The sequence below is a fragment of the Schistocerca nitens genome, chromosome 4 (genome assembly GCF_023898315.1).
Source record: "Schistocerca nitens isolate TAMUIC-IGC-003100 chromosome 4, iqSchNite1.1, whole genome shotgun sequence".
NCBI classification, from domain to species: domain Eukaryota; kingdom Metazoa; phylum Arthropoda; class Insecta; order Orthoptera; family Acrididae; genus Schistocerca; species Schistocerca nitens.
In genome coordinates, this window is record NC_064617.1 from 439,938,258 (window position 1) to 439,946,016 (window position 7,759).

Sequence of the window (7,759 nt, forward strand, 5' to 3'; positions counted from 1 at the left end):
GGGAACACATATCAACTTTCGGTATATTAACTCTGTATTGATACGAGCGGTACTTGTTGTCATGCAAAGCCTGAGAACTTCGCTGTCAGTGCATGCAACAAGTAAAGTCATTCGTCATCTATCAGCCGCGTTAAGCATTACAGTGTCAAGTAACTCCTCCGAAGAAAGTGAGTACTGGAGTTCCAGTGTTCTCTAGTGAGCAGCACGTATGGCATTTGTCATTTGTGGACGTTTTACTTAACCAAGTACGTGTAATGCGACTTATTAATGCAGTGAAAATTGCAAGGACAGTCTGTTTGATCCAAGAAGCAAGCATTTTCTGTCGTCTTGCTACAGATGAGAATGTCTCTCCATCTGTCATCCATAGATTGTGGACACCTTATACGCAGACATATCGTCGGACAAAGTTGCCGACGCATTAGAACCACAGTGTAGACCAATATCTTCTGTGCGTTGGGGCATCACATGGCTACCGCCAGAGAACTGCAAGATGATCTCAGAAGGGCCAGCGGAAGCGCAGTGACCGATCGTAGTGTAAGGATTGTGTAATTACAGCCCAGAAGGTCTTTTCGACTACTCCGCTTTACGTGATAATATCAATTCGCCTTCATTTCCGGCGTTCCCAAGTCAACTGGCAACTCCGTCAAAGGAAAAATTTGTCCAGATTTCCTCTGACGCAATGTGATGACCTTGTTCGTATGTGGAGGCACTACGGTGAGCAGTACCTGCCAAATGTTGTCCAGGAAACCGATAGTTTCAATCAAGATTCTGTGATGTTTTGGAAAGACATCTCTGTTGACGCCATTATGGATCATCTCGTAGTCCCTGGTCGCATTACCGCCAGGCAGTAAATCGAATAGATCCTGTTGAACCATGTGGTGGCTGCTACATAAGGTGGTGGCCCTGAATTTCTTCTCAAGCATGATTTGCCAAGGCCCATTTGGTGGGGGTCACCAGGGACGTCTTTCAAAGCATGGACATTGAAACTAACGACTGGCCAGCGATGAGTCCCGATTTAAACCCTATTCAGCATGTGTGGGACGTGCTAGAGAGGCGTGTTCGTGGTCGTCCTGTTCCATCACAGACACTCCAAGGACTTTCAAGGGCTCTCATTGAAGACGTGGCGTGACGTCACGTGTGCTGGACTGCTGTTGAAGTTGCTCGTCAATATTTTATAATGTTTTAGTCTTCAGTTACTTATTTTAAAGTTTCTTTGTGTTAATATTTGCTTTAAAAGTAACTTATTAGTGGATTTTCATTAATCTCAGTCTTTCTTCTTGTGTTATTGACTAGAGTGGTCCGTTATTCGTGAGTGTGCTTTCATCGTTCGTCCAAGATTCACGCCTCAGTAGTGTGTTTACATATTGCGGCGTGTAGTTGCAGCTGTAGCGCGTATAAAGCTAAGTACTGACAAAGTTATTTGTGCACTGTTACACAGCTATTAACTTTAATAGTTTTCAGCAGTGTTTCGTGCTGTTTTTGGCGAAACAACAATTTACAAACTTTTGGAAACGTTCGCTCGCTGTGTTTTTTAGAGTTTTCTGTGCGTTGTAGTCGTTTGGTAAATCTCGTGCTTTAGTTTACAGCTGACGTTTCTTATTGTTTCTAGTGAAATATTTCAGTAAAATTTTCATTCAGTGTTTTATCTTCCAGTGGCCTCTTGAGTTTTTGGTTTTAGCTAATAATTTTGTGAAGTTTTGTTGATATTGGTATTAGCTGTGGTGTAGTAGTATTAATATAAGTAGTTGCTTTGTTAGTAGTCAGAGAATTTCGAGAGCGCTATTGTTAGTTCTGTAAATAGTTCTACTGGTGTAACTGAACTTATGTAACGTAGACGTAGAGTTTTTTTTTTCAGTAACTGTATAATTATACCACGAGTGAGAAGTGTGGGCTCTGTCGTAGGTTTGTGAATAGTACACTCCTGGAAATGGAAAAAAGAACACATTGACACCGGTGTGTCAGACCCACCATACTTGCTCCGGACACTGCGAGAGGGCTGTACAAGCAATGATCACACGCACGGCACAGCGGACACACCAGGAACCGCGGTGTTGGCCGTCGAATGGCGCTAGCTGCGCAGCATTTGTGCACCGCCGCCGTCAGTGTCAGCCAGTTTGCCGTGGCATACGGAGCTCCATCGCAGTCTTTAACACTGGTAGCATGCCGCGACAGCGTGGACGTGAACCGTATGTGCAGTTGACGGACTTTGAGCGAGGGCGTATAGTGGGCATGCGGGAGGCCGGGTGGACGTACCGCCGAATTGCCCAACACGTGGGGCGTGAGGTCTCCACAGTACATCGATGTTGTCGCCAGTGGTCGGCGGAAGGTGCACGTGCCCGTCGACCTGGGACCGGACCGCAGCGACGCACGGATGCACGCCAAGACCGTAGGATCCTACGCAGTGCCGTAGGGGACCGCACCGCCACTTCCCAGCAAATTAGGGACACTGTTGCTCCTGGGGTATCGGCGAGGACCATTCGCAACCGTCTCCATGAAGCTGGGCTACGGTCCCGCACACCGTTAGGCCGTCTTCCGCTCACGCCCCAACATCGTGCAGCCCGCCTCCAGTGGTGTCGCGACAGGCGTGAATGGAGGGACGAATGGAGACGTGTCGTCTTCAGCAATGAGAGTCGCTTCTGCCTTGGTGCCAATGATGGTCGTATGCGTGTTTGGCGCCATGCAGGTGAGCGCCACAATCAGGACTGCATACGACCGAGGCACACAGGGCCAACACCCGGCATCATGGTGTGGGGAGCGATCTCCTACATTGGCTACATTGGCCGTACACCGCTGGTGATCGTCGAGGGGACACTGAATAGTGCACGGTACATCCAAACCGTCATCGAACCCATCGTTCTACCATTCCTAGACCGGCAAGGGAACTTGCTGTTCCAACAGGACAATGCACGTCCGCATGTATCCCGTGCCACCCAACGTGCTCTAGAAGGTGTAAGTCAACTACCCTGGCCAGCAAGATCTCCGGATCTGTCCCCCATTGAGCATGTTTGGGACTGGATGAAGCGTCGTCTCACGCGGTCTGCACGTCCAGCACGAACGCTGGTCCAACTGAGGCGCCAGGTGGAAATGGCATGGAAAGCCGTTCCACAGGACTACATCCAGCATCTCTACGATCGTCTCCATGGGAGAATAGCAGCCTGCATTGCTGCGAAAGGTGGATATACACTGTACTAGTGCCGACATTGTGCATGCTCTGTTGCCTGTGTCTATGTGCCTGTGGTTCTGTCAGTGTGATCATGTGATGTATCTGACCCCAGGAATGTGTCAATAAAGTTTCCCCTTCCTGGGACAATGAATTCACGGTGTTCTTATTTCAATTTCCAGGAGTGTAGATTACGGTGTGGTATTTGTTGGCTCAAATGGGTCTGAGCACTATGCGACTTAACTGCTGAGGTCATCAGTTCAAAATGGTTCAAATGGCTCTGAGCACTATGGGACTCAACTGCTGTGGTCATAAGTCCCCTAGAACTTAGAACTACTTAAACCTAACTAACCTAAGGACAGCACACAACACCCAGCCATCACGAGGCAGAAAAAATGCCTGACCCCGCCGTGAATCGAACCCGGGAACCCGGGCGTGGGAAGCGAGAACGCTACCGCACGACCACGAGATGCGGGCGAGGTCATCAGTCGCCTAGAACTTAGAACTAATTAAACCTAACTAACCTAAGGACATCACACACATCCATGCCCGAGGTAGGATTCGAACCTGCGACCGTAGCGATCGCTCGGCTCCAGACTGTAGCGCCTAGAACCGCACAGCCACTCCGGCCGGTGGGATTTGTTCAAATTATTTTCATTGGAGGGGGGGGGGGGACGCAGTGGGGAAGCCACTGGACATTCTAGAGAGATCCGCCCCTGGGAATGCAGAATTGTAGTAGAAATAAGTTGATAGAGGAACAGGGGCGAAAGATCTGTGCCCTTCAAGTGCAGTTACAACGCCCAAAGGAGGAACAAGATAGGTTCAGGAGAGTGAAGGGTGGTGGGGAAGATGAACTGGCAGTTGGCAAGAAGGCAGCTAGGAGGAGGACGTATTCTGACAGTTATACTTTGAGTAAATGCAATAGATTTGACCAACTGTCAGAGTTGCGTGGAGATGAGCCTCTACTAGCTGTAGATGTAGGGAACATGCAGCAGTCCTCAGCAGTTAGGAGGCATAGATCAGTTGCAAAGTCTAACAGAAAGAAGAAGGTTCTGCTGCTAGGTAGTTCGCACGGTAGAGGTGTGGGCCAGCAGTTGCAGGAACTGTTGGGGAGTGAGTACCAGGATTGTTAAGTCTAGTGCAGGGTTGGCTCAGGTGACTGACAGCATAGGGAAGTTATGTAGGAATTTTACGAAGGAGGATCAGGTAGTGATGTGGGTGGAACTGGGAACATTCTGGATAGGGACAGGGAATATGAAGTAGGTGGTGACCCGGTAATGATAGATACTCAAACTGGTGGCACGAATGTGCATTTCGTGCAACTGTTTCAGCGTCATGATCGGCGTCATCTTAATGCGGCTCTGAGGCGCGTTAACATGGGGCTGAAGAGGGCGCTGATGGCAGAGGGCATGGGTCACATTTCAGTGGTACCAGTTGGTTCTATCAGCAGATCATGTTTCACTAGGCATGGCCTGCGCCTCAGTTGGTATGGGAAGGGGAGGCTGGCAAAGCTTATAGGTGACAATCTAGTGGGTGATGATGGTATCGCTCCTGGAAAAATTCCTGTAGTAGTTGGTGTTAGAGGTGCACCTTTTTTAGATTGAAGTCAGATGATAGGTATACCTGCTTAAAGGAAGTCCCTCTAAGGGCTCACCTTCAGAGGATGTCAAGTTTCCAAGTAGAGAAAGAATTAGCATATTTCATCAAAATATAAAAGGTATTAGAGATAAAGTTAGTGAACTGCCTACAGATGTTGACTCTGAAATTATTTGTATGTATGAGCACCATTTAAATAATTTGACAATTCAGATGCTTCCTTTACCAGAGTACAGATTAGCTGGCTGTTTTACAAGGAGTTCCTTGTAGGGCGGGGGAGTGGCTATGTACGTAAAAAAAACAGTATTATATTTGAGTCCTTAGCCCTATCACGGCACTGCACTGAACAGATATTTGAAGGTTATGCAGGGGCAGTTGAATTTAATGAAACTAAACATCTAATTGTTGTTGTTTATAGGTCCCCTAACTCTGACTTCAGATCATTTCTGCTCAAGCTAGAGAGGGTTCTTGATTCACTTGGTAGGAAGTACCAGAAATTAGTTATATGTGGTGACTTAAATATAAATTTTGTGTATGATGGTGCAAGAAAAAGGATGATGGTAGATCTCCTAAATTCATATGGTCTGAAGCTGACTGTGTTTTTTCCAACAATGGTGCAGGGGAACAGTAGCAGCGCCGTAGACAATATTTTTATTAATTCTTCATTACTAGGTGGGCATTCTGTTAGTAAAAGCTTGAATGGCCTTTCAGACCATGATGCACAAATTTTAACACTAAAAGGTTTTTGTACTCAAACAAATGCCACATGTAATTCTAAACTATGTAGGAAAGTTAATCCAACAGCAACAGAGAGATTTTTAAACCTTGTCAAGGAACAAGAGTGGCAGGATGTTTATAGTGACGATAACATAGATGATAAATATAGTGCTTTCCTTAACACATTCCTCATGCTCTTTGAGAGTTTCTTTCCATTATAAAGTTCTAAACGGGGTACTAGCATTAATAGGTAGCCCGGGTGGCTGACTAGTGGGATAAGGATATCATGTAGAACAAAGCGGGAATTATATCAAAATGTTAGAAGTAGTCACAATCAAGTTGCAGTAGCCCATTACAAAGAGTGTTGCAAGGTGCTTAAAATGTTATTAGGAAGGCAAAGAGTATGTGGTATGAAAATAGAACAGCTAATTCACAGAATAAAATTAAAACCATATGGTCGGTTGTGAAGGAAGCGTTGGTCAGCAGCACAAGGTCGACGATATAATGTCAGTTCGCAGTAAAAATATTTCTGTTGCTGATAAATTGCATATATGTACAGTATTTTAACAATCATTTTCTGGGCATTGCTGGCGAATTAAATAAAAATCAAGCTTCTACTGGGAATCATATAACTCTCTTGGCAAATGCCTTTCCGAGATTGATGTCTGAAATACTCCTCTGTGATACCGACAAGGGGGAGATTGAATCAGTCACCGAAGACTAAGGACTCTCATGGTTATGATGGAGTGCCTAGCAGAATATTAAAGTACTGTGCTGCACACGTTAGACCTGCATGTAGCCAAATTTGTAATTTTTCCATTAGGAATGGTCAGTTTCCTGAACGATTATGGTACTCAGTTGTAAAGCCGCTTTATAAAAAGGGAGAAAAGGATAATGTAGACCGTTTGACACCTGTTTCTGTGCCATCAGTGTTTGCTAAAGTTATTGGAAGGGCTGTGTATGTAAGGATAATTGATCATGTTATATCACAGATTTGCTATCAAATGTACAGTTCGGCTTCAGAAATCGCTTAACTACTGAAAATGCTATATTCACTTTTCTCTGTGAGGTACTGTATGGGCTAAACAAAAGCTTTCGAACGCTAGGTATATTTTTTGATTTAAATACGGCGTTTGATTGTGTTGATCACAAAATATTGCTCCAGAAGTTGGACCATTGTGGAATACGGGGAGTAGCTCACAATTGGTTCACCTCTTACATTAGTAACATACGGCAATAGGTCATTATTCACAATGTTGAGAATGGCTCTGATGTGGGGTCTGTGTGGTGTTCGGTCAAGTGGGGGGTGCCCCAGGGATCAGTGTTGGGGCCACTCCTGATCTTTATTTATATAAATGATGTGCCCTCTAGTATTACGGGTAACTCTAAAATATTTTGTTTGCTGATGACACTAACTTGGTAATAAAGAACGCTGTGTGCAACATTGGCTCGGTTTCAAATAGTGCAGTTCATGATCTAAGTTCATGGCTTGTATAAAATAAACTAACGCTAAATCACAGTAAGACTCCGTTTTTACAATTTCTAAAACCCAATTCAGCAAAATCTGACGCTTTAATTTCACAGAATTGGTATATGATTAGTGAAACACAACATTTCAAATTTCTAGGTGTTCAGACAGATAGTAAATTGTGGTGGAAAGCCCACATTCAGGATCTTGTTCAAAGACATAATGCTGCCATTTTTACTATTCGAACGGTATCTGAAGTAGGTGATGGTTCGACACGAAAATTAGTCTACTTTGCTTATTTTCATTCGCTTATGTCGTAGGATATTATATTCTGGCGTAACTCTCCGCATTCTAAAAGGATATTTTTGGCTCAGAAACGAGCGGCTCGGGCAATAAGTGGTGTAAGCCCACGAACCTCTTGTCGACCCCTGTTCACGAGTCTGGCCTCTCAATATACATATTCCTTACTGTCATTTCTTGTTAACAATATTAGCTAATTCCCAAGAATAAGCAGCTTTCAGTCAGGTAATACTTGGCAGAAATCAAACCTGCACTTGGAACAGACTTCCTTAACTCATGTGCAGCAAGGTGTGCAGTATACTGCTGCATCCATTTTCAATAAGCTACCACTCGAATTCACAAATCTTAGCAGTAATCCACGCGCTTTTCAAATCGAAACTGAAGAGTTTCCTCGTGCATCACTCGTTCTATTCTGTCCTGTAGTCCTTGAAAAATTAAGGTGTCTTGTTGTCTTGTTGATTGCGTTTACTTAAGTTTATGGACTGACTTTTTTTCGGGTTCATAAACAATTTATTTTT